Source organism: Polypterus senegalus, chromosome 9 (assembly GCF_016835505.1).
Source record: "Polypterus senegalus isolate Bchr_013 chromosome 9, ASM1683550v1, whole genome shotgun sequence".
NCBI lineage: Eukaryota > Metazoa > Chordata > Cladistia > Polypteriformes > Polypteridae > Polypterus > Polypterus senegalus.
In genome coordinates, this window is record NC_053162.1 from 72768321 (window position 1) to 72794719 (window position 26399).

Here is a 26399-nt window from a genome sequence, read left to right on the forward strand (position 1 = left end):
GTACCAGTACCCTTCGATTTAGGTTCGACTTTCGAAATTTTGTTGTGCTTTTTATCAGTAACGTTGATGTTAACATATGTACCGCCACACTGGGCATGCATGTCATTTTTGCGGACAGCGCCTTAATGGGATGTTTTAAACATCAGCGTTGTGGCAGATAGGTCAGTTGTATAAAATGTTTATATACAAACACTAGATCTATTGTGGGTGAAACGGTGAGGGCAGTCGTTACAACTGCTGCATCACAGCGCCATAACCACCGTACAGCGATATGGGGGAATATTTCGGACAAAGTAAATAAATGCACAAATAATTGAAGTATTATGAAATATGACAATAAATGAATAAGAACATGACATGTGAGTATACATATTGAAATATGCCTCAAAATGTATTGTTATTTATTTATTTAATTCATTGACGCCATGACAATATGAAACTTTTACTCAAGTCAAGAAGGTCAAGTTAAGAAGGTCTCAAAGCGCATTATATAGACATTGGGTGATATGTTAACCGCCACCAATATGTAGTCCTTGCTCTCCACACATTAGCTGTGAAGAAGTGTAAAGGGAGTTAGAATATGAAGTGTACTGTTGTTGTTTTCAAGGCCAGCGTCGGGCACGCATGTGACGGGTCCTGCTCCACGATTCAGTGGCATGCCTTGAAGTACAGGTTACTCCACAGAAATCATGCACATAGTGACCCCCTGTCGGCAGATCATGGTAAGTGTGGGCTTGGGGAAAACCAATTAATTATGACACTGGCTCAATTTAAGGCCTGTCACAGGTGACCCCATATCAAAGTTCCTCCTAGTGGCTCCGAATGGGTTACGTAGGTCCTTCCTTGGCTATGTGATGGTTTGGAAAGCTGGCTAATGTAAATACTACCTAACATTTTATCTCAGAGTAAGTAATACAGTGAGATATTTTTTTGGTGGGTTTTATATTTTGAGTGTAGAAGTATAAATGACAATTTAAACAACTTTTAAGTGTCATTTTTATGCAGGCCAAAGTTGTACCATTTTTTTATACGTTATTGTTAGTTTTTGTGTTCAAGGTTGTAACATCAACAAAAATAGTAGCAATAAATGAAAAGGCATTTTGTGTTTTGCAATAAGTTGTTTAAAGCCAAATTAGTATTGTGATTGTAAGTTAATTTTCTTTTTAAATAATATTTTGAATAATTGTAATTACACATGATTTAAGTGTTTAAAAAAACAACTAAACACTAAAAATGTTTTAAGGAAAGACCAGTAAGGAGTGGCCAGGGTAGGGCCAATATATTTGCCTACATTGTTCTTATACTGGCCCAATGTCAGTTTATTTGCTGGATGAGATGCCTTCACTCACTCCAAGGGACACTGAGCTAAAGGGAAGTATCGGTCCTCTAATGGCACAGGATACTCATTACATTGGCCAGGGGCAAATACTCAAATACCCCAAATACAGCCTGCAGAATGGGATGTAGGTAAGCCTGGGCAGAGTTAAACATTTAGCTTAGCCCATATTTCCCTATATTTGACATGTTTGATTCTGCCCAGTTAAACAACTTTTACACATATTCTTCATCACATCATGTTTTCTTCCACTGACATGTTCAAGCAGGAACTGCATGCCAGAGAATTTGAGAATTCACATAAACCAATGATAGTATAAGCTGCTTTTCATCTCTATAACTGTTACCTGAAATCTTTGGATTTTTCAGAAAAGTTAAAACAATCATAGGCTGACCCTTAAATGCAGTTTGATATGTGATATGTGTATTCATTGTCACTGTCCATCATATGTCACTTCAAGTATACTTGATAAAATTGTGTGATGTTTGTGGGGTATATATTTAGCTCTTAGTATTTGTGACCAGTAGGATGCATAACAGCACCCACCAAACCCCAAGCACAGCCTCACAGACATAGTTCTGGGTTCAAATTTGTGTTCTTTATTATATTCTTTAATATTCCTTTAACAGGGTTCTTCTTTTAAAGCACAGCAAAACAAACTCTCTTCTTTTTCTTTTGACTTCTCCTAGAAAAGTGTTGTCTAGCTTCTCTCCCAACTCTGACTCTCCTGGATAAGGTCGAGTGGCTTCTTTTATCTATGAGCTGGGGCAATACCAGTGCTTGGGCATAGCATGCTGGAAACACTTCTGGGTTAAACTGAAGTCCCGGAAAGTAGGGATTGTTGTTGCAAAACCTCCACCTACCATTGGGTTTTGGGAGCAACAGGATTGGACTGGACCATGGGCTGTGGCTGGCCTCTATTACACTGAGTTCCAGCATGCACCATATCTCCAAGTCTACATCTATCATTTATGCCTCCGGGAGATAATAAGATAAGTCATGGACAGTCAACCTTGGATTGATGACGATGACATGGTCATAAAAGGTCCCTGGGCATCCTTCACAGCACAGTTAGACCCTGTTTGGGATCAACCAACCAACCAACCAAGGTAATCCCAATTCCTTCCTTTGCTGGGGTGAGAGGGTTTTCCCATAATTTAGTTGTTCGATGTCAGTAATAAGTGATACCAAGGAAGCCAGTGCTAGTGCCCGTTTCGTCCATGTCCAGCCCTGTGAAAAAACATTGTGGTACAGGTAATCCTGTTTATGCATTTATGTTTATGCATTTCCAATGATGTAAAAAAATATCACATTTTAATAATATTTAATGCAATTATGCAAACTGGTTCCATGGAATTTGCTTATAATTCCCTACATGTTTGTTTTTGTAAGGTATGGAGTTGATGGTCTGAAATCTGTTAAAACCCACATAAATATGTGGAAAAAATGCAAATGTAATAAAAAATTAGGGTACCTAGGAGTCTCAAAGTGAGAGGCACCAGCCACCGTCAGTGACATTGTAATCATTTATCAGTTAATGATCTTTTTATTCCTTGTTTAGACATATATAACAGTAAATTTGAACACAAAAACTGGCGATATACTAAATGTAAATTTTAATGCTTTTACAAAATACAACCTCGTGTTATTTATTCTTGTTATCTGCTAAAGCTGACAATGTCATCTACCTATCCATTTTTCAAACCCTGAAAGTGTATTTTACTCTAAAGGTTTAAAACACAATTATAGTAACCCAATACTATTGTGAAATAATACAATTATTATTGTAAAATAACTTTTTGTTTTCATTTTTTGGAAGAAGCTTTTGCCTTTTTTACTTAATTTGCATTGTTTCAATAGTGCATATTATTTATAATATTTTATCGAATAATATGTATAATAACCAACATCTAGCCCACAAATGCTTGAATATTACCCAGTGTAATATTTTTTTACCATAAAATTTAGTTCTGGAAAAAGCTACTTATGATATGTGCCCATCAAACTGCAAACTACAGCAAATGAGGTATCACACCTTTGAAAAGGCCATCAAAGCAGTGTTCCTTATTTACATTGTTCCACTTTATTTCATGCTTGCACATTATTCAAAACAATTCAAAATGCTCAGGCCCACACATTACACCTGACTTTCTGTGGCAGATAGGCAAACAAATCTGGGTATTGTGTAACTTAAAAATTTAACACTGGTCCCAGTTGTTGTTTGTAAAAAATACTTTAGCTATAAGACTTTTATTTAACACGGTTTGTAAAGTGCAAGCAAATACTCTAGCCTGCATGCATTGCCTAGTGAGCACCTCGGAGTTTTCAGAGTCACTGTACAGTTCTGCAAAGTCCTGAAACTGGCTTGACATTTCCAATTCTGGGGTTGATGCCTAGGAAGAGAGTGCATTCTTTACTTGTACCTACGTGACCCACTTAGTACTACCTCATTTCAAGAAGGACTGACTCATCCAAGCTACACTGCAAAAGTTCCAGCATCAAACAGAACTTGCATTATATTGGCCTTATTATGAAAATTTGTATTAGTAAATTTGTCAGCTCCATTTTTATTAGGTATAAATTATTTAAACTACATTATTTAAAATATAAATATTGGTTTAAATTAACTATTGCAGTTATTTAACACCTGTAATATGGTCATCCCTTGACTGCCTGTGCCTTTATTTATAATTAATTTCCCTTTTTCCCATTTGCCTACCTAGTTAACTGTTTTCCTAACATGATGCTCCTTTTTAACTTTTTTTATTTTCACACCTGGTGCTGCCAGATACACTGTACAGGATGGTCCAGATCTTATTATGCAGATCCAGATTGTCTGGATGACTTTGATTTATGTGGGGATGATTTCATTTCGGCGCGAAGATGATTCTTCATGTCGTCAGTTTGCACACTTGTTGATGGTCTAGGATTTTTCGGGTGATTTTCTATGTAATAAATTTAATAAGTTATAGTGTAATGAAAATTGCATAATTAGATCTGGACCACCCTATATTTAAAGAATATGATATGAATGAATGTTTATGCTCTCGATCTTTTACTAGTCTATCTGTATAACTACCGTGTAGTGCTTTATCTAAAGATTATTTTTACATTCTACAATCTCAACACCCTAAAAAAACTAAACCCAATTCCTTTTTCAGGGTACAAGTGAAAAAAATAAAAGCAAAGACATTTCAGGGGAGAAATGGTTTGGACAAACAAAATTGTACAATAGGCTATTGTGACCCTATTTATTTTCTTCAGTTTTTGTTTTGCTTCTGGTTTAACTGCAAACATTACTTTTTGTGATGCAATGCTGTTTGAATTCAGGAGAGAAAAAAGGTAATGTGTTATAATGGCAACTGCACTTTCATAATTGATGAAATCCTGGATATTGTAATGAGCGTCCTGTACCATTAGGGGGCCCATCCTGCTCCTTAGTCTGGTGCTCCACTCAGGAGTATGTGACCTGTAACCTGTAACCTGTAGTTCTATTGGCCTGTCAACACCTGACACTGCCTCGTGAATATGTATACCAGAACAGTATACTCCGTGGTCTAACTGCTGCTGCAGAAGAGAGAGAGAGTTAAAAACAGGGAATGATTAAAATGCCAGAATTGTCAGGCTGTGTTTATGTCCCTGCAGTAGACTGGCACACTGTTTAAAATTGATTCTGTCTGATCCTCTTGCAAGTGAAACTTTAAAGTGGATTAAATGGGGTCACAAATGGATGGCAGAACATGCTAGAAAAAAATGATAAAACCTGACTAATATTCAGAGTGGTGTGGGCCCAAAGCATGTCCCAGTAGTCCTCTGTGCAAGGCCATCACAGATCCCACTCACCTACCCTTTGTATCTGATTTAGATTTGGAGTTAACCTACTGTTTACATCTTTGAGGATATGAGAGGAAACATTCAGACAGATGTATTGAGGACATGCAAACTCTACTACAACAACAATAACCAGGTGCAGGATTCATTAACTAGCAGGATTGATTGTTTTTTTTTAACTTGCCACACCCTGCAAAATAAATATGATAGTTTCCGTGCCATGCCTTGTGTAGCTGTTTATGTGTTGAATTGAGACACTTTCATATGTCTGCTAAGAAAACACAATCTTTAGCTCTAGTGCTAAAGCACAGTATTTGATGACAAGCCTACAGTTATCTTTAGTGATGTCCTCTTAATTCAAAACACGATATAGTTAACAAAAGTATGTTACATAGACTGCAGTACGGTTATAGTCAGTCAATAAAAGTATAACTGTATGATACCAGGGCATGAGGAAATGCACTTACCACATGAACTTTAGAAGAGGTCATCCAGCTGAAGCAAAGCATGTTTGTGGCTGTCCAGTACTTGAATGGGAGACCATCTAGGAAAAGTTTGGGTTGCTGCTGGAAGAAGTGTTAGTGAGACCAGCAGGGGGCACTTATCCTGTGGTTTGAATGTGGATCCCAATGCTCCAGTGCAGTGACGGGGACAATGTGCTATAAAAATGGTGCCTTCTTTTGGATGAGATGTAACACCAAGGTCCCGAGTCCCTGTGATTATAAATGATCCCTAGGCATCCTTCATAAAGAGCAGAGTGTATCCTGATGTCTTGACTAAATTGCCCTCCATGGCCTAGTCATTTTGGGCACCTTGTCTCTAATTGTCTATCTCTGTCTCACCACTTCACCACATAATAGTTAAAGTGCAACCCCTAACGGGAGCAGCCGAAAGAAGAAGAAGTGAGTGTACTGGCACAAAATTGGCTGCCATTGCAATATCCAGGTGATTGCTATACATTGTATGTGGTTGAAGTGGCTTCCCATTCACTATGAAAAGCACTTTCAGTAATGAGAAAACCACTATATTATTATTAATAATATTATTATACCTGTGAATGAATAAACTTACCAGAAAAAAAACAGAAAATATTTAGAATGAAATCAGGTATAAATATGAGAACAAATTAAATCAAAAATGACTAAATTCAGTTATGGCAGACAAGAAAGGTATTCTTAGACAGAATAACATTTCAAAAGCAGTTATCATAGCAACATTGTTCCTCCCACCAAAACAAATTGTGATCTAGTTAAAAAAAATTGCAAGCAAGTCTGTCTGTACACTGTGCAGTTTGAGAAAACGTAAGTAGCTGAGCATCATAGTTCACAGGATTATAAGATACTAGGCTGACCCGCCTTTTAAGGCGACCAACTTTTAAGTTGACCACTTCTTAAGGCAATTCAATATGTAGATCAATTTGATATTTTATACTAACTCATTGATTTGGTTATATTGCATTTGAGCGGTATTACTTTAATACTCGTAGTTTCTGTTATTTTTGTGATGAAATTTAAACTTTTTTTCTATATTGAGATCACCCTTTTGAACCCCCCTGATATTTACTACGCGGTGAGGCATTTGTTACTACATCAACATTAATTATTTCCAGAGACATAATTTTGTCTATTTTTCCAGCGCATCGCGCACAAAAGCAAGGGAATGATGGGAGCACCAGAACTCTGCTCACATCATGTCGCTTCGTACTGCAAGCTGCAAGTAGTAAGTCTTTGATAAGCGGAATACCACTACGCTTTCCACTCATGGGACGGAAGGACAATCCCGAGCGCTTTTATATAGTAAGAAAGAAGAAGAAGATATCGCACAGTCTGGAGTAGAAAATCCTCTTTTACCTGGAAAAACAAAACTACAAATCCCATCGCATTGCAAAATGGACGGGCGTGTGTGAAACTCTGTGCTACTCACACAGTCTGGAGTAGAAAATCATCTTTACCTGGAAAACGAAACTACAAATCCCATCGCATTGCAAAATGGACGGGCGTGTGTGAAACTCACCAGTGAGCACGCACGGGATGGAAGGACAATCCCGAGCGCTTTTATATAGAAGGATTTAATGGAAAACACTACAGAAATATGTAATATTGTCACACTTACAATTGCACACCAATATATATTACTGATTCCATTATCTTGTAATTCAGTATTAGAGAACACTCCATGTAATAATTTTCTGATAATTAACTAATAGAGTAAGTACAATTCTTTGAAAAAAGTATGCCTAAAGAAACAAAATTTTGTGTTTCTGTAATTTCAGCAGTGTTATCACAGAAACTTAAAACAATGCCTGGGTCCTTTTACAATCATATTCACTCCCTAACACTAGCAAAGTGTACAGCCCAAAGTTGTAGTAAGTGACTGATTAAAAAAATGTATTGTCAAACTTTGTTATAGTTCTTTGTTAGTTGGATCATTGAGTCCCATAAAAAATAACCCAAAGTTTCCTCTGCAATGAAGTATGCTACTTAAATTCCAAAAATTAATGGTATGGGGGAAAGGCAGTAATACTGTACATGCAAGATTGTTGTTTATTTTTCAAAATAGAAAGTATGTGTAAGGTTTAAATTTTCTTTATTGAAAATGTCTGTATTTCTTTGTAACGATTTACAATTTTCCTTTAAAATGTCAATCTATAAAAGTAACTTATCTTAGGAAAATATTCTATCTTGATTAGTATCGCAACAGTTTATTTCTGTGGGCTCACGTTGTGATTCAGTACTATGGCTTACAAATTAATTGTTCAGGCTTTATCACTCTAAATGTAGCTGATTCAGATGCACAGGTGGGCCTCATTGTTTGCTTTGCTTTTTTCCAAACCAATTTTTGTGTTGTTGTAACATCAAAAGCTTTACTTTAAGACTGCTGAGTAACATACTGTGCAGTCATGACTCTAATGAGCAGTTACTTTTTGTTAAAGTTTTTGAGATATTGTATAACTGTGTCAAGGGCATGTGAAGCAAACAGTTGTCTTGTGTTTGTGACATACAGTATGAAAAAAATACAGTAAATAGACTAAAAAATAGCATCTGGCTAATAGAGAGGTGCACTTGGACTTCACAAATCACCTCTCTCATTGGATGTTTGAGTTTTATTCTCCTGGATTTCTTTTAGATAGACAAATAGCAGCAACAACAGGTGATGTTTGAGAGTGGAGATTGTTATTTCTGTACGATGTAGGCTCCATTTTTTAATTTAAATAATTAATATTTGACAACATTTAAAGCTGTTTGTAGTTTTGGGCGTACTTTATGCTGTGCTCTGACAACAGAGAGATAAAAAGGCAATGCTTCTATGTGAATGGAGTTAGCAGTGATTTGCCAGACAATACATGAAATTGTCTGTATTGCAAATGTGATACACCATTGACTAGTATAACATATGCCACAGCTTAGATAAACCCTATAGTAGGGGAGCGCTAATGAAAGCAAGATTATCCAAGCTACAAAAGTTAAGTCCAGCACTTTTTACCTCCCCAAAAATACAATAAAGTGACAGGTAAAAACACAATAAGTAAACTCAAAACAAAGCAACCTGAGTGGTGGGAAACATGAAAGCATGCATTAAATGAAGTAAAATAATAAGAACAATCTGTGCAAGAAAAAAAATAAAGGTTTACAAGAATAAAAAAAAACATGCATGAATGGAAGGACAATGGACATCTAACTAAGTTAAAAGATATAGTATGAGAAGGGATGTGGAAAATTTGATTTGCGTAAAGGATATCCCGCATGAGTCATCTACCAAGGAAAACCAAGTGTTCAAGAGAAGAGCGGAAAGAAGAAATATTGAAACATTCATTGCATTAAGGGTCCTTTATAAGAATACCTTTGTATGGTCATTATTGTCATATGTACAGAGTATAGTGTAATTCTTACTATACTTGCATTTGCTGATCAATGTACAACACATACCTTGATATCTCTGCCTTCCTCGCCTTAAAAATCTTAGAACAGTTATCATAACCTATCAGAAACAACTTATGTATTGTTGCCAGTTGCCAAGCTAGCTAGAGTTCCAGTACTTTTCATTTGCAGCTCACCAGCCCTTACTTTTCTGTAACAGGGAAAAATGTAAGTCAAGACAACTTGAAAATGTGCACCATGACACATTTATTGGAAACACCAACATATGTTAAAAAAGCTGAAATGACAATGAGATAACATTAGATCAAAAAGTGCTTTATGTTCCTGAAAAAAATATAATTTCAAAAGATCATTTCTTGTTTAAAGCCTTACATTTATGCCTATTTTGTTTAAACTAATAGGTTCTTTCTGCAATACTAGTAATTATTCATATTTAGCCCACTATTAAGTTATAGTCAATAATTCTCTTATCTTCTTCTTCTTTTGGCTTCTCCCGTTAGGGGTCGCCACAGAGGATCATCTGTTTCTGTATCTTCCTGTCCTCTGCATCTTTCTCTTTTGCACCCACCATCTGTATGTCCTCTTTCACCACATCCATAAATGTTCTCTTAGGCCTTCCTCTTTTCCTCTTGCCTAGCAGCTCTATCTCTAGCATTCTTCTCCTAATATACCCAGAATCTCTAATCTGCACGTGTCCACACCAATGCAATCTCGTCTCTCTGGTTTTGTCTCCAAATTGTCCTACCTGAGGTGACCCTCTAATGTACTTGTTCATAATGTTGTCCATCCTTGTCATACCCAATGCAAATCTTACATATAAACCTTTCTCAGTTCCTTTCTTTAATTGGATCCTGCACTGTGTTGAATCTTTTTCATTCTTCAATGTCTGTGCAGATTTTTTCATTTTCCTCTGGATTTCTCACATGTCTATAAACTGGCCCATTCTGAGTCAGTATGCTTTTTGATGGAATGGAACCGCACACCGTGTTAGTTTCTACCTTCTGTTGCCAGGATGGGTTCTAGTCCTTTACAATCCCATATTGAAAATTGGTATAGGTTCATATGTTATTCACATCCCCTCATCAATAAAAAGTCATGTCATTCACCCATAAGGCCCACAGTGTATAACAATAATCTGATTGCTATGTTTTGGTAGATCACCCCCAGCAGCTTTCATCTATCTATCTATCTAACTATCTATCTGTTATTCAGATGGATCCATAGGTATTTATAACCACCTTCACCTCCATTATGTTGACTGATCTTGGGACTTCCTGACAGTCTGGATGTCCACCAACAATTCCTTTGTTTTGGTAGTGTTCATTTTCAATTGGTTCTTCTTGTGCCACAAATCACAAACACTTTTCCATACTTCTTCTCCACCTTATCCCCATTGTCGGTGCAGCCAACAATGAGGGTCATCCAAGAACTTCAAAAGACGGCATAACTTTGAGTTATACCCAGCACTGGTAGTGTAAAGAGTGAAGAGAAAGCAACATTGGATGGTCCTCTGGGAAGGCCCGTGTTTTGCTGGTTCACATATCTGACATACATTCTTGTACTCATGTACTATGTTCTGTGAGTCAGGTAGTCTATGATCTTGATCATTGTTGTGACATGTACAAAGTACCTGCAACATCATGACATTGTTTCCTACCTGAAAGGATTAATAGTGTCAAAGGAGAAATCATACAACCGGGCCCTAACTATAATGCCAGATTTGCCCAGGTAGGAATAGACTCTGTTCAGCTAGTAGACCAGAGCATCATCTACTCCTGTATGCTCTTCTTAGGCAAACTGCTGGGTTGTCCAACTGGTCTGTAATCAGGGGTCACCAATGTTTCATGACCAGCATCTTAGAGTCCTTAATGAGGTGTGATGTGACCTTAAGAAAGGGTAAGATTAAATTTTATTTCAATGTTCAAAGAATTTTTTCACACAGATAAATATGAATACACATGTACATTACCAAGCAGTATATCTGAAACCAGCACATGGGGGACATTTAAATCACGGGTTGACAGTATTTTGGTTAAACTAGGTGAACAAGAAATGATCAGCTCAAATGTGTTGGGCTAAGTGGCCTGTTCTTGTTGAAACTGCACTTTTGTCCTTGGTGCTCACATCTCTATGATAATTTTAATCCAAAGTATATAGTACTAGGGTGTTGTACCATGTTAGCCATTATGAATTTATTGACAAGTAAAATTACACCATTTATTGGCTAACTAAAAATTGTGATCTTTTTTACTAGCCAATAAAAGGTGTCATTTCCTGACTTGTCACAAAATCCAAAGCATAGTATATTGTTCTACACCATAGTGATTGACCACGCTTTCCATAAAATTCTCATAATTGACAGTTTTTCAGTGACATCTACTGGTCAATAAATGCAATGTCAGTTATTAGCTATATACAGTAAGACTCAAAAATTTCAAAATCAGTTATTAACCCATTCAAATTATGGTCTAGTTTTAAATAAAATAAAAGAAAACGAAGTACATTTTACAACCTCAAATCAGAAAATGTTGGGATGGTATGGAAAATGCAAATAATAAAAAACACAGTTATTCTTAAATTTACTTTGACTTTTATTCGATAGTATGAAGCCAAGATATTTCATCGTTTGTCTGGTCAACTTCATTTCATTTGTTAATACACATCCATTCCTGCATTTCAGGCCTGCAACACTTTCCAAAAAAAGTTGGGTCAGGGTAAATTAAAGCCAGTAATGAGGTAAAATAATTAAATAATGATGTGATTTCAAACAGGTGATGTCAGCTGGTGATTGTAATCATGATTTGGTTCAAAAGCAACATCCTCAAAAGGCTGAGCCTTTGAGGAGCAAAGATGGGCAGAGAATCTGTAGTTTGTCAACAAAAATGTGAGAGAATTATTTAAATGTTTAAAAACAATGTTCCTCAAAGAAAGACTGGAAAGGATTTGCATAGTTCTCACTCTACAGTATAATATCATTAAAGGATTCAAGGAATCTGGAGGAATTTCAGTGTGTAAAGAGCAAAGGTGTAAGCCTAAGGTGAACACCCGTGATCTCCGATTCCTCAGAGGGCACTGCATCAAGAACTGTCACTTATCAATAGCTGATATAACCAATTGGGCAAGGCTTTACTTCAGCAAACCTTTTTCAAGCAGTAGAATGTGGAGTTACATTCACAAATGCCTCTTAAACCTTTACTGTGCAAAAAAGATAACAATGTGTTGTGTCTTGGTAGAGTAATATTTTACTCTACTTTCCCCTTTTGTATTATTAATATGTAGCCTTTGTCAGAATGCCTCAGATCTCCCAGACTTACCACTGTTTATAAGGTATTATAGTATATAACTTCTCCATACCTTCCCTTCCACATCTATAACCTCATGCAATTAGGTGTAGTAAAAGACAAACAGGAGTTAAGTTACAATTGAAACAATGTATTATTGAAAATATTCATAAATAATAACAATATGCAAATTACATTTGAATACTGGCAACCATACAACCTGATAAATGGTGATGTGTACCTTCAGACGGCACACAGACGTGTTAGTTACTTAAAATGTCTCTAGTTAAGCATCATTGGTGGTCAGCTTTCTTTAGAACAGACCACATGCCTGTCTCAATATGGCTGCCGAGCAGTTCTCTTCATTGTGTTGTTCTTTTCAGTTCATGGTTCATGTGATGGTCATTCAGCAGTTTAGTAAGAGAGAGAACGTGAGGTTAAGCAAGCAAATTTATAGATTCTCTGTCCAACCCCTAGAGCCCATAGGACATCATGGTACTTAAAGGCTTCTGATGCAAGCCAGTTCCAAACAGCCATACTTCAGACCAATGGGGGAATAGAACACCTTCACACTTCCCCCCCAAAACCATATGTTAGGGTAAAGCTTGGCAGTTAGGCAGTCTTGCTTTCCTATGGTCTTGAGAGACTTCAGAGAAACATTAGCCAAACTTGTTTAAGGCACTCCAAACTCTGTCGTAAAATTCAAAGAGACACATTCCTAAAAGGCAGGGGTAAACATGAATGCTTCTCACTAATGTAACACTAATATTACATTGCTTTGCCTGAATTACAAATAAAGACAGACAAAATATTTATTAACTTGTATGCAAAATCTCACATTACAACACAATGTTAATGTTAACAATGTCCAAAAGCGGCATTGACTTCACTGGGCTCAGAAGCATCTGCAATGGACCATCAAACAGTTGAAACGTGTTTTATGATCAGACCAGTAACGGCGCACTGCACGTTATACACTTGACTTGAGCATTCATAATTTTCATACTCTTTCTCTGTATGTTTAGTATTCGTTTGCTCAGAAGTTGTTGTGCTTGCTGCTTCCTGAGCAGCTCTTCTTTTCGACCACCCTAGCGGCCCGTTTCTTGTCTTCTTTCATTGGCATCTTTTCACGTTATAACTAATTAAGTCAGAGTTTGTGTTGCAATTACTTAGTACGTTTTTCTTAATTTTTCACCTAAGCTGGCACTTAAGTGTTCAATCTGCCTCAAGAATGATTTAATATATTAAGAAGTAGGGGAAGTGATGGCGAAGGTGGTAGGGATGAGAACGGCGCCCGTACGCAAGTGCCGCACAGACTCCCTGCTGGCTGCCGCCAAGAGTTGATTCTACAATAAAATAAAATTAAAATAAAAAGAAGAATAACCTTGGAGGTCAATCATCACCATGACAGTGGATAGTAGATGTCACATAGTATATGTGTAACAAATTTCAGGTCAATAGGTCAAACGGTTTGCGAGCTACAGGTGATTTAATCCTGGACAGATGAATCAGTATTCCAGATCATTTTTGGAAGAAATGGATGCGGTGTGCTCCAGACCAAAGGCGAAAAGTTTCATCCAGGCTGTTATCAGATATATAGATACTTTATTAATCCCAAGGAGAAATTCACATACTCCAGAAGCAACATACTGATAAAAAAAAAATATTAAATTAAAGATGCAGGTATAACAGACAATAACTTTGTATCATGTTAACGTTTACCCCAAGGGTGGAACTGAAGAGTTGCATAGTGTGTCAGTGACAGCAGTCTGTTGCTGAAGCTGCTCCTCAGTCTGGAGATGATACTGTTTAGTGGATGCAGTGGATTCTCCATGATTGACAGGAGCCTGCTCAGCGCCCGTCGCTCTGCCACAGAAGTCAAACTGTCCAGCTCCATGCCTACAATACAGCCTGCCTTCCCCACCAGTTTGTCCAGGCGTGAGGCGTCCCTCTTCTTTATGCTGCCTCCTCAGCACATCACCGCGTAGAAGAGTGCACTCACCACAACCGTCTGATAGAACGGTATCTTAGCATCATCAGCAACAAGTCCAAAAGCCAAGGTCTGTCATGGTATGGGGTTGTTTCAATGCATTTGGCAAAGGTAATTTATATTTCTGTGATGGCAGCATTAATGCAGAAAAGAACATTGAAATTTTAGTGCAACATATGCTGCCTTCAAGACGACATCTTTTACAGGGATGTTCATGCATTTTTCAACAAGACAATGCAAAACCATATTCTGCACACATTACAATGGCATGGCTGCAGAAGAAGAACGTTCGGGTACTGGACTGACCTGCCAGCCATCCTGACCTATACCCTATAGAGAATGTAAGGAGAATTTTAAAATGAAAAATGTGGCTATGATGATTCCATACTGTTGCGAACCTTATGACATGTTTGTAGGAGGAATGGGACAAAATAACACATGAAAATCTTCATTGCTTAGCATCCTCAGTGCCAAAATGTCTTAAGTGTTGTGAGAGGAAATGGCGGCATTACAAAGTGGTGAATGCTTTACCATCCCAACTTTTTTTGGAATGTGTTGCAGGCCTGAAATGCAGGAATGAATATATATTAATAAATGAAACTAAGTTGACCAGACAAAACATGAAATATATCAATATCATTACATAAATGCAAAGTTTTCTCTTGTTGAACAGAAACAACTGAAATTATCACACAAAGATATAGAGGTCTTACATACACAACTCTTCCATTATAGCTCCCCTTTGCTATAATTCTACATAATCTTTTTTACTCTTTATTCCATTCTCATTTTATCAAAGAAGAGTTAAAGCCAAAATACATTTATCTTGAAATGATTTATTATACTTGTCTTATTTGTTAAATCAGAGTGCTGTAATTTGCGGGACCTAAGAGGAGTGAGGAGTAAGTTTGAACTGTGATTTGCTGCTGATAAATTTTAATAATTGGCTAAAAGTGGCATTCCATCCATCCATTATCCAACCTGCTATATCCTACTATAACTACAGGGTCACAGGGGTCTGCAAAGTGGCATTTATTTATATTAAATAATATTCTGCATTATTGTACAGATAAAACTGATTTAAAACATAAATTCACTAAAATACAAGCCAAAATTACACAAGTAGTATATAATTATTTTATTTTAAAAAGAATAAAATAAAAATGATGCTTGAGCAAAACAGTTTTTCAACAAATGAAATCTGACAAACTTCTTTAATAAGTGTAATGTCCTATAGTTCTATTGGACCTTTATGGCATATTTCAAATGCTTTAAAACTTGAATAACAAAGAGTTTCTTAATTAATTATCATAAGAATGTGAATGATACAAGCAGCTATAAGGTCCAGTCACTTTTTATCTCGGTAATCATTATTGTTGGCCTGTCTAGATTTTATGAAACACATTACATTACCTAAATCCATTTTATTTCCCTCTTAAAAATTTTCTGTTCTAAGAGCACCATCCAGATGTTTTGTGAAATAAAACAAATCAGTATATCTCAGACCCTTCACAATTTCCTTTAGAAATATTTTATTGAATCAGACATTGTAGTGTAAATGGTGTCACATTAGCTTGTCATCAGTGGGCCTTTTGCATCTTATTATTGTTTGAACAATAAAATGTTAGAATAGTTTTGATACGAACAGGCCTTTCTGCCCAACAAGCCGAGATATAGTAATAAGGTCCCTAAAGTCCTTCTCTCTAATGCTTAAGCAGAATCTGCCCTTAACAAGTTTCCAACTGTTGTCCCCATGTTCTTGCTGCAAAATTCATTTTAAAGTAACAGCCACTGTACTAACTCCTTTCATAATTTAAAAAGGTTCAGCCATGTCACAACTTAATCTGTTTTCTTTTCTTTGCTTTCTGTGTTTGAGTCCATTTTGTATCTACCTACACCAAGCATCTTGAATTCCCACTTTTAGTTTAATCACTAACATTTCATGTGGTTCTTAATCAAAAGCCTTCTGAAAATCAAGATAAATAGTATCATATGGACCTCTCTTATAGTATGCAAATGTTGCTTCGTTATAAAACTCCTGCATATAAGTGAAACATGGCCTTCCTCTTCTGAATTTATGTTGACTGGTAACAAACCTGTTCAAGATATATGCTTCTCAATAATGTTCTTAATTAATTTACCTGTTAAATGTACTGGCCTATAGTTACTTGGATCAGCCCACTCATACTTTTTATACAAAGAGGTAATATTTACGTACAACCAATCTTTAGAAATTTCTAATGTGCAGAGATTTTTGAAAAATATGTGTTAAGGTTTTATATATGTACTCACCTTCTTAAGTATGCAAGGGTAAATGTTTGTTAGATTTCAATACAAACAATATTCTCCCTTTTCAATTTCCAAATCACAAAGTACCTCCTTAGTAGTCCCCATTACTTTTTTTCACACATATAAACATCAGTAAAACACAAGTTCAAAGCATTTGCTATTTCATTCTCTGTATATTCAAGCTCACCTTTACAGTTTCTAAGATACTTTAAGAATTTCTTCAGTTAATCTGTCAAATCTTCTGCAATATTTCTCTTCAACTGTCTTTTAGCCTTCCTAATATCCTTTTTAACCATTTTACTCATACTCTCATATGTCCTACAGTGAGTGATGGTGTTATCAGTCTAATATGTCTTATACCTCAGTTTTTCTTTTGTACCTTTTTTAGCTTCTTATTTATCCACCACAAAGTTCTCCTTAATTTTGAAATGTTTTTAACTTTTGGGATAAACTCTACATTATATGTAAAATACTTTTAAACCTGCCCCACATCCCCTCAAATATATCAACACATATGCTATTGTCTGCATTAGGGGGTCTATGACACACTGCTAATATGAGGGATTGATTCTTAAAGCTGTTGCGAAAACTAGGGGGCTTCACTCAGCCCCAAACCCCAAACACAGGTGCACAAAACAGTCCCGGGTTCAAATCAAAGGGTTTGTTATTACACAAAATACCTTGTATAACAATTAACAGGTTGTCTTCTTTTCTACTCTTCTCCCTCGTCTCCCCACACTATTACTCCTCCAAGACAAGTGTTGCCTTCCTTCCTCCCATCTCTGCTCATCGAGCTATGGAAGCGGGCCCTTTTTTATGCTGGAACTGGGAGCACTGGTGATGTGACGTGGCCAATTGGTAGTACAATACAATACAATACAATTTATTTTGTATAGCCCAAAATTACACAAGAAGTGCCACAATGGGCTTTAACAGGCCCTGCCTCTTGATAGCCCCCCAGCCTTGACTCTTTTAAAGAAGGCAAGGAAAAACTCCCAAACAAAAACCCTAGTAGGGAAAAAGGCAGTTCAAAGAGAGACCCCTTTGCAGGTAAGTTGGATGTGCAGTGGGTGTCAAAGAGAAAGGGGAGTAATATAATACAATACACAGAACAAAACACAAGTAATCCTCAATACAGTATAATAGTAAAATAAAAATATTACATGTAGAGAGCAGAATTTAACAGTAGGTGATATCACTTAATATGATTTGGATTTTTGGATTTTTTTTAGAGTCCTGGGGATCTTAACCATCAAGCTGCCTTCCCCAATTGGCCATGGCCTGGAGACAGTCAAGGCCGGGGAATCCCTGTCCATTATACGGCCCAACCTTTCTTTAGGAGTGGAAAAATCCTGACCTCGTTTTATTTGAGACCAGTCCCACCCGGAAAAGGAGATGTAGGCAACACCGCCACTAATAAAGTGTTTGGTGTGCCCTCTCAAGTGATGACACACTGAGCGAATTTGTAATGCCTGGTCTTCCCATATATACAAGTTAAACTCATCATAGATATTTTGAACTGTCGCGGTAGGATAAAACATTGGGCAACAACAGATATGTTACTCCTGGTATCAAACACAGCAACCACCCGGTGTCTATTCACTAATATCACTCCTGTGTTAGAAAGAGATAGGGGGTTCGACAAAACACAATACCTTTCTCCCCTCACCCAGGTGCAGTCCATCGGCTCCATGGAAAGGGGCAGGACGTTATAATGTGTCCCAGCTCCCCACACTTGAAACAGCGGGGGATACTGGGGATTCTCTATTTGGGTCTAGCCCAGGGGTGGGCAAAGTCATTCCTGGAGGGCCGCAGTGGCTGCAGGTTTTTGCAACAACCCAATTGCTTAATTAGAAAACAATCCTTGCCAATAATTCAATTTCATGGCTTGTTAGTGTTTTAACTCTGCATTGTCAGGCCATTCTCATATCCTAGATTTTTATTTCTTTCTAATGATATCATTTAAATGATATGAAGTCTAAAATGTAGGAATAATATTCTATCTGTCACTTTTTTCTCTTCACTTTCCTCCCAAGTATTTAATTAAACCAAATAATGCACAATACACAGAGGTGTAAATTGAAACAAGCAAAATGGAGAAATGCTGCTTTCTTTTGTCATTTGAATCTTAGCTAATAAAAAGCCATTAGAAACCAAGAGAACAGCTGTTTAAGACTAAAATAAGCAATAAGGGTTCAAAATCCTAATGAGCGAGGCAACTAAAATGAAGCAGAAGAGTTACTTGAGCAATAAATAGTCTAGCCAGAGGGTTGGGAGAGTGTTGGACGGGCTCTAGGTTAGCTACACGCCCCTGTCTTGCTAAGCGAGCAGACCGCTCAGACCTCTCCATCCGAGATGCCATCTGATGCTGCTCTATGACTTCTATCAGGGTGGTATAGGACTCTCTTTGAACCCGCTGGGTGAGATGTTTGAGGAGCGCAGTTACTAAGGCTTCACACGAGATCTGCTCTACAACCTGCCATGCACTATTAATGTCAGGCTGTAGCCACCTGCCTATCTTGCCCCAGATTTCAAAGGCTTGCCCCCTGGCATGACGGTCTGAGTCAAACCTCCACTGCCTCCATTCCCTCGCCTGCTGGTTCGAGGTGATGCCATAGTGTTGTAATATTTCTACCTTCAGATTGTCATATATAGCAGCATCCTTTTCGGGTAGGTCATGATAAACCTGCTGCACCTTGCCTTTCATGTACGGCGCTAGTATATTTGCCCACTTCGACCTTGGCCAAAGGTTACGCATAGCGGTGCGCTCAAAAACCAGCAAAAAGGATTCAATATCGTGCCCCTCTGCTAAAGCAACTAGTGGATAGGGTGGAGGTCGAGCGGCCTCCAACTTTACCACTTCTGCAGCTGCGACTCGGGCTCCTGTTTCCGCCACCTGTGTACTCCGAGTTGCAGTTTTAGTGTCTCTAGTTCTGTTGGTATGGTTCCAAGCACAGTATTGAAGTCCTGTTCTTCAGACATTGTTCGAACAGTCAATCCTGCCGACTATGCCAATCTGTGAAAGAATAAACACACAGAAACTCCTCCCCATATACTGTGTGTAGCGTCCTGTACAAAATACAGGTCAAAATGAAAATAAAACATTTGACAACATAAAGTTCTCTCTTCGATTCTTTTATGTATAACAAAAAGGAAGTGCAATTAACGGAGAGGAGGTGCAGTGGAGAGTGCAGCTGGTGTCAGACGCAGTGGCCGGAGATGATGTCAGGAGCGGGGTTGAGGGATTGCAGTCATCGGGGCTGTTAGGAAGCGTGGTGACTCCACGGAGCCAGCTGAGGAGTCTTTTGTGTGAACGGGATGTGATGACCGATATGATAGTTTTATTCTGTTGTTTTTCTGTGGAGTGAAGGAAAGAAAAGCAGTAGTACCTTGTCTCATCCCCTTGTCCTTTGTTCTTTCACACATGATTGAGCCTTTTGACTGTCTCCTAAGCGTGCCTGCATGTGTGACAACAGTTAATCAGCAGCTGTAGTCAGGATATGCTAAGCTGAAGTGGTGAGTCTTTAGCTGGTATCTGAAAGCTGAAACTTAAGTGGCATCTCTTATAGTAGCAGGCAAACCATTCCACAGTTTAGGAGCCCTGTAACTAAATGCTCGACCTCCCACTGTTATTTTATTAATCCTTGGAATCATAAGTAGACCGGTACCTTGAGATTTTATAATGTGCGCTCTGGTTTGTAAGTCATGATAAGTTCAGACAAGTAAGCTGGACCTTGGCCATTTAAGGCTTTATATGTTAAAAGGAGGATTTTGAAATCTGCCCTAAACTTAACTGGAAGCCAGTGTAAGGATTTAAGAACTGGAGTTATGTGTTCGTATTTTCTTGTTCTTGTAATAATTCTTCCAGCAGCATTTTGGGTTATCTGGAGGCTGTATAAAGAACAATTTGAAAATCCAGTGAAAACTGCATTGCAGTAGTCAATCCTAATAGAAATAAATGGATGAATTAGTTTCTCAGAATCTTGTTTATTTAGAAAATGCCTTCATTTCCCAACAATTTTAAGAGGGAAGAAACATGATTTGGACAAATTTGTAATGTGTGCTTTAAATGACATGCTAGAGTCAAAGATGTAGGGTGATTCAGTAAAATTAATGGTGATTCCAACTGAGTTAAATGATGACAAAATATTGTTGCGATCAGCGTCATTCCCTCCGATAATTAATATCTCTGTTTTATCAGTGTTTAAAGATAGGTAGTTCTCATCCATCCACTCCTTTAATTCACAAACACAACTAATTAAAGACAACATTAGAGAAACTTCATCTGATCTAAAAGAAAGGTATAACAGGGTGACATCTGCATATAAGTGAAAATTAACATTATATTTTCTAATGAGAGACCCCAGTGGAAGCATGGAAAGCGAAAAGAGTAAAGGTCCCAGAACTGAGCCCTGTGGGACACCATATCTCACTTCTATGTATAATGATGGAAAACTGTCAGCACATTTCTGTACGTATTAGAATCAATTTGTTAAATAAGAACTGAACCAACAAGCATAGTGGCTGTAAGCCCAACAGCCTTTTTTTAGCTTGTACAGTAAAATAGAGTGGCCAATGGTGTCAAATGCTGCGCTTAAGTCTAACAACATAATTACGGTGGAGTTTCCTTTATCAGAGAATATCAGAATGTCATTTACAACACGCATTAGTGTCGTTTCTGTACTACGACCAGTGTGGAAACCAGACTGGATTTTCTCAAATAAATTGTAATGCATATGGTGTGACTGAAGCTGATTGGTGACTACTTTTTCTAGTATTTTGATGAGAAAGGGTAGATTTGAAATGGGTCTTGTGAGATGTGGCCGGCTTGTCATCCCGGCCAATACCCCCAGGCCGCCAGATGGAGCCCTCCCTGCAGCATGGAGGTGCCCCGAAGACCAGCAGGGAATCATGGACGCTGTAGTTTTTATGCTCAGCCCTGCTGGATACCTCAGGGGCCGCAAGAGGGTGCTGCAGGGAGGACCGAGGACTCATTTGTGCCCTATGACCTGGAAGTTCGTCATAGGAGGAGCGACGGGCTTCCGCGATGAAGAAAATAACTTTTACCTGACCCGGAAGTGATTGAGGATCACATGGACTGGGGATTGAGAACACTTCCGGGTCAGGGAATATAAAAGGACTGTGGGAACTCCCAGACGGCGGGTTGAGCTGGGTGGAAGGTAGTATTTGATTATATGAGTATTGTGGTGGAGAGTGTGCTTTGTACACTGTGGCAACAAAATAAAGTCAACAATTGGACTTTTACCTGGTGTCTGGAGTCGTGAACAGGGGTTCAAGGGAGCGAGAGTGCCCCCTATCTACCACAGTCTATAATTATGAACAATGTGTGGGTCTAGGTCTGACTTTTTAAGTAATGGTTTAATGACTGACACTTTTAGTGCATCAGCTACTGTGCCATGCAATAAAGAACTATTGATAATGCACTGCAAGAACATCGATTGTACTTTTTATTAGTTTTTTTGGTACTGGATCTAGGGAACAAGTAGTAGGCTTGTATTTTAGAAATTAAAGTTAAGACTTTCTGCCCAGTTACAGGATTAAAATTTCTAAAGTATTGAATGCAAAGTGATGCAGGATTTGCCAAGCTAGTATGTGGGATCTTATATTTTTAATTTTCTTATTAAAGAAGTTCATAAAGTCTGTACTGCTAATATGTTGGTATTTTGCACTGTAGATCTGAGTTCCCATTTGTTAATTTAGCCACTGTTCTAAACAGTACCCAAGGATTTTTATTATTGCAATCTATTATTGTAGAATAGTATTCTGAAGTACTTCCGGGACATAGGAAAGCCAGGAGGTCCTCCCCCGGTAGTGTCCTCTATCTTCCACCAGGGACCCCTACAGGGCTGCACCTCTGGACTATAACTCCCACGCAGTCCTGCAAGCGTCCAAACTTGGACTCTATGAAGGTCAAATGAAAGAACACCACCACCTATTATAGTGGAGGATGAACTGGTATGGCCCCCATTTAGTCCATCCTTCCATTATGGCATCCTGGCCAGGTAAGGATTCCACCTGTCCTCTGGGTCATCTACACTGTTTAGTCAAATCCAAACATCCACAATAAGATGTGGTTAACCATCTAATTGAAGATGCCTTGCATTTAAATTCTGTTTCACATAAATGGGGATTTACCCATCTTTTTGATTTTGGCTGTCTTTCCTAAATAATGTGCACCCACCTATGTTATATTCCTTCCCATCTTTATTATTTAGCCAGGTTTCTGTTATTCCTATTATATCAAAGTTCTGTGCAGTGTCATATAATTCCACCTTATTAATTTTATTCTTAATATTCCTATTGTTAAGGCAAGCCATCTTAAATGTAATACTTATTTTACTTTGGCTTTTTAACATTTTAATAGAACTTTCAAAATTATCTTGTATGGTAGTATTTATACTACTGTCTGTCCCTTTCTGTGAACTCTAAACCTGGCCTGTCCTAAACTCCCTGCCCCCCATTCCCTAGTTTAAACTATCCTTAACTAACCTACTGATATGTCTCCCCAATACATTGTTACCCCTACTGTTAAAATGTAAGCTATCACAACAAAGTAGATCCCATCTGTTCTAGAAGGAGTCCCAATGCCCCATTAACCTATGCTCCTTTATCCAATTCAAGACTTCTGATCTCATCAATGTTACTTGGACTAGGGCAGGGTACAGGTGAAACTCCTTTGGTGCCACTTTTTGGGTGCACATTGTCTTCCTAAAGGAAATCTGGACAAGATCCACCAGTTCTATATTACAACACAGGCTAGCCACCATCTCCTCAAGTTCAGCGGCTTTGATTTCAAGGAGCTGGATTGGCTGGTATCTCCCACAGATTTAAGATTCATGGAAGCAGACTTCATTGAAGCCAGCTTCCAAAATTCCCAGCATTATACAGGACCTGCAATATAATAAAAATGGCTAAGTATCTTAAAAAACAAGTCATTTAAAATTAAGGTTAAAGAAGTCTGGTAAGTTAGTTGCAGTAATTTCAGCAAAAACCTGTAGCCACTACGGCCTTCCCAGACTGGAATCTGACACACCTGGTCAAGGCCCAACATAGAAATGTGTACATTCCAATCTCAAGATTCCAAGGACTAACAAAGTAACAATGGAAGGCCAAAGATTCCAAGGACTAACAAAGTAACAATGGAAGGCCAATCTTTTACCTTCAGAGCTGTGGAACAACCCGCCTGTTTGTGAAAGAAATGCCCCATGGATTTCGGCATTTAATCCAGACCCACTACTAGATCTGCCGATTAGCTGTGTCAATTGCACTTCTGTTTGTCAGTTGTATGTATAAAAATAAAACTTTAAATAATTGTCTAGTAGGGGATGACCAGCCAGTTTGCCTTAGACTCCTGAACTATTACAACTGACTGTCGAGCTCACAGAGATTTGTTTTCTCCAGGAACGCTGTTGACAGAATCTTTTGTTTTGCTCTTCTCCTTTGTCAACTAGATAGATTTCAGTTATTATCTTAATGAATTTATATTATCGAGATATTCAACTAATTAATTTGAAATTTGCTTTATTTTATTGTGTTTTTGTTATCAATTTTGTTTGTCCAAGTAATGTACACTTTATAATATTATAGGTGAGTCTATTCTTTGTAAGGAGAACTATTCAGAAGTAAGTTGAAGGGTTAATACACATTTTGATATATTGTTCCAATGCACTTTGGAGCAACAAAGAAACTACACACTGTATAATTGCTTCTTCATGAGATTTTTGACTGTTACAACTATGTCTCTTCTTTCAGATTTCACATAAAAGCATCCCACTGTCCATTTTTGTTGTTTCGGTACTTAACTCCAAGTTCTTACTTTCAGAATGAGCCTGATTGTCTCTCCATCACATCCTTTAACACATAGTGTGTAACTTCCTACCTGCTGCTGGGCAACACCAATCATACACAATGACTACGTGGTGAAGGAATCAAGGGCAAGGGATTCAAAAGGCTCTATGGACCTTTCCACTCACTGTGTTTAGAAGTCTTTATGATTGTAGACTCTCTAGTGGTTCCAGTATTTTGATTTCCTATTGTTTTTTAACTTCTTTGGGGCAGACCAGAAACAAACCTGAGATCCCATCCCAACACTCCCTCCCAGTGTTCATTAATAGCATGTAGTGTATATTACCGGTGAATATTATAATCACTGATATTAAGAATGTGTAGCCTGACTGCTGGCAAGTGCAAGTCCAATTTAGAATGAATCCTATAGAGAAGGGCCATATCTGTTCTTCTGTTGTATGGATGATTTGGAAGGACACTTGTCATGTCTAAAAAGTGTTGGGTTGCCAGCCAGGACACCCCTTTTAATCCAACACAACAACTTTAAAGAAAAAGAAGAGTCAATGGCTTTATAACACACAGGAACTGAAGTGAATCTTGTCACACACGTGCGCATGGGAGGCAGCTAAAGGGCTTGAGTGAAGGCAGTTCGGAGGCATGCCGGGGTGTGGCAGAGTGCACTGACTCTTTTTCTCCCTTGCCTGTAGACCATCCCCGGGGGATTTCACCTGGATCACCTGACATCACTTCCGGGACTGAGCCAATGGAAGTCGGCCACACCAGCTCCAGTCCCTCTGATGTCACCTCCGCTACGAGCCAATGGTGGAAGACCACGTGCGGATCCATACGACCTCACTTCCTGTCTCCCCCTTTAAAACCTGCCCCTTTTCCTTTGTTTCTTCAGTCTTGTTTTGGACTCGGTTGTGTGCACTTCAGTGCTCTGTATTTTGTTAAAGAAAAACGACTTTTGCAGCCAGGATACCACAATATACGGGTGGCTGCCCCAACTCTTTATCTGTCAATGTCTCGTTCTTGTGACAGTGGCGTAGTCGGCAGGATGGAGAAGTCCCGGAGGAGAAGGGGACAGGACCTGCAATATACCCAGGTGGGAGCGTACCGGGGCCGAGTATTCAGGCGGGGAGGGTGCCCCGTGGTTCGGCGTGACCGGTGCGGGCTCCGCCCCGCACTCATAACTAGCCCATCTGGAGTGGCCAGGGAGTGTGCGGGTGGGGCTCACAGAATTGGGCTGCCCTGGAGGGGGAGGCAAAGGGACTCAGTATGCTCTCTTGGGGGAGAGTGCCTGCCTCCCTGCGAAACCAAAGCCCCATTTACCACCTAGGGGTGCCCCAGACTGGCAGGTGAATAAAATAAAAATGGAGGTTGGACCCTGAACGCCAACCAACAAACAAGCCTGGTCCTTATGGGCAATGGTAGGGCATTGGCTACGCCATTTGAAAACACGCCCTACCAAATAATAGAGCAGGTAGCTTGCTATCTGCTCCTGGAAGCGCTTCCCGTGGCTTCACCCAGCCGGTTTGGGGCGGCGGTTCAAGAACATGGCTGAGCTCATAGAGCTTATGGAGACGCAGAGGGCGGCCTCACACTCTGGGGAGCAGAACCGCCCTCATGTCAAACTCAGCCGGGTATGCCAAGACCTAGCCCCACCCTGTACAATCCGAGCTCAGATGGCGTCCCGGGCGCGGGCGCGCAAACCGCTTGGAGGCAAGGAGGAATGCAGGTGGAGGGTGAGGAGGGGTTGGTGTGCTCTGGCTAATCCGTTGGCGGTCCCACATACTGGCGTGGTGATCGCCAACGGACACAAGACCACAGGTTTGTTCGACCGCAGCAACATTTCAATTGTTGCCCGCCGCTTTGTGCAACCGCAACAGTGGCTAAATTTAAGACCGGTATAACCTGTGTCCACGGAGACATCCGCTGGTACAGGTCCGCCGCTGTGTCATCAGTTACGGAGGGTCAGTTCGTAAGCT

General features: G+C 38.9%; 1 long non-coding RNA gene across 1 annotated transcript in view; it reads left to right on the forward strand.

The window, feature by feature from the left end:
• Positions 1–613: 613 nt before the first annotated feature.
• LOC120535429 overlaps positions 614–26399 on the forward strand; it is a 120211-nt gene continuing 94425 nt past the window's right edge. Inside the window, exons 1-2 of the long non-coding RNA XR_005634899.1 lie at positions 614–722; positions 2026–2445. This is a non-coding gene — a long non-coding RNA (uncharacterized LOC120535429). The remainder of the gene's footprint in view (positions 723–2025; positions 2446–26399) is intronic.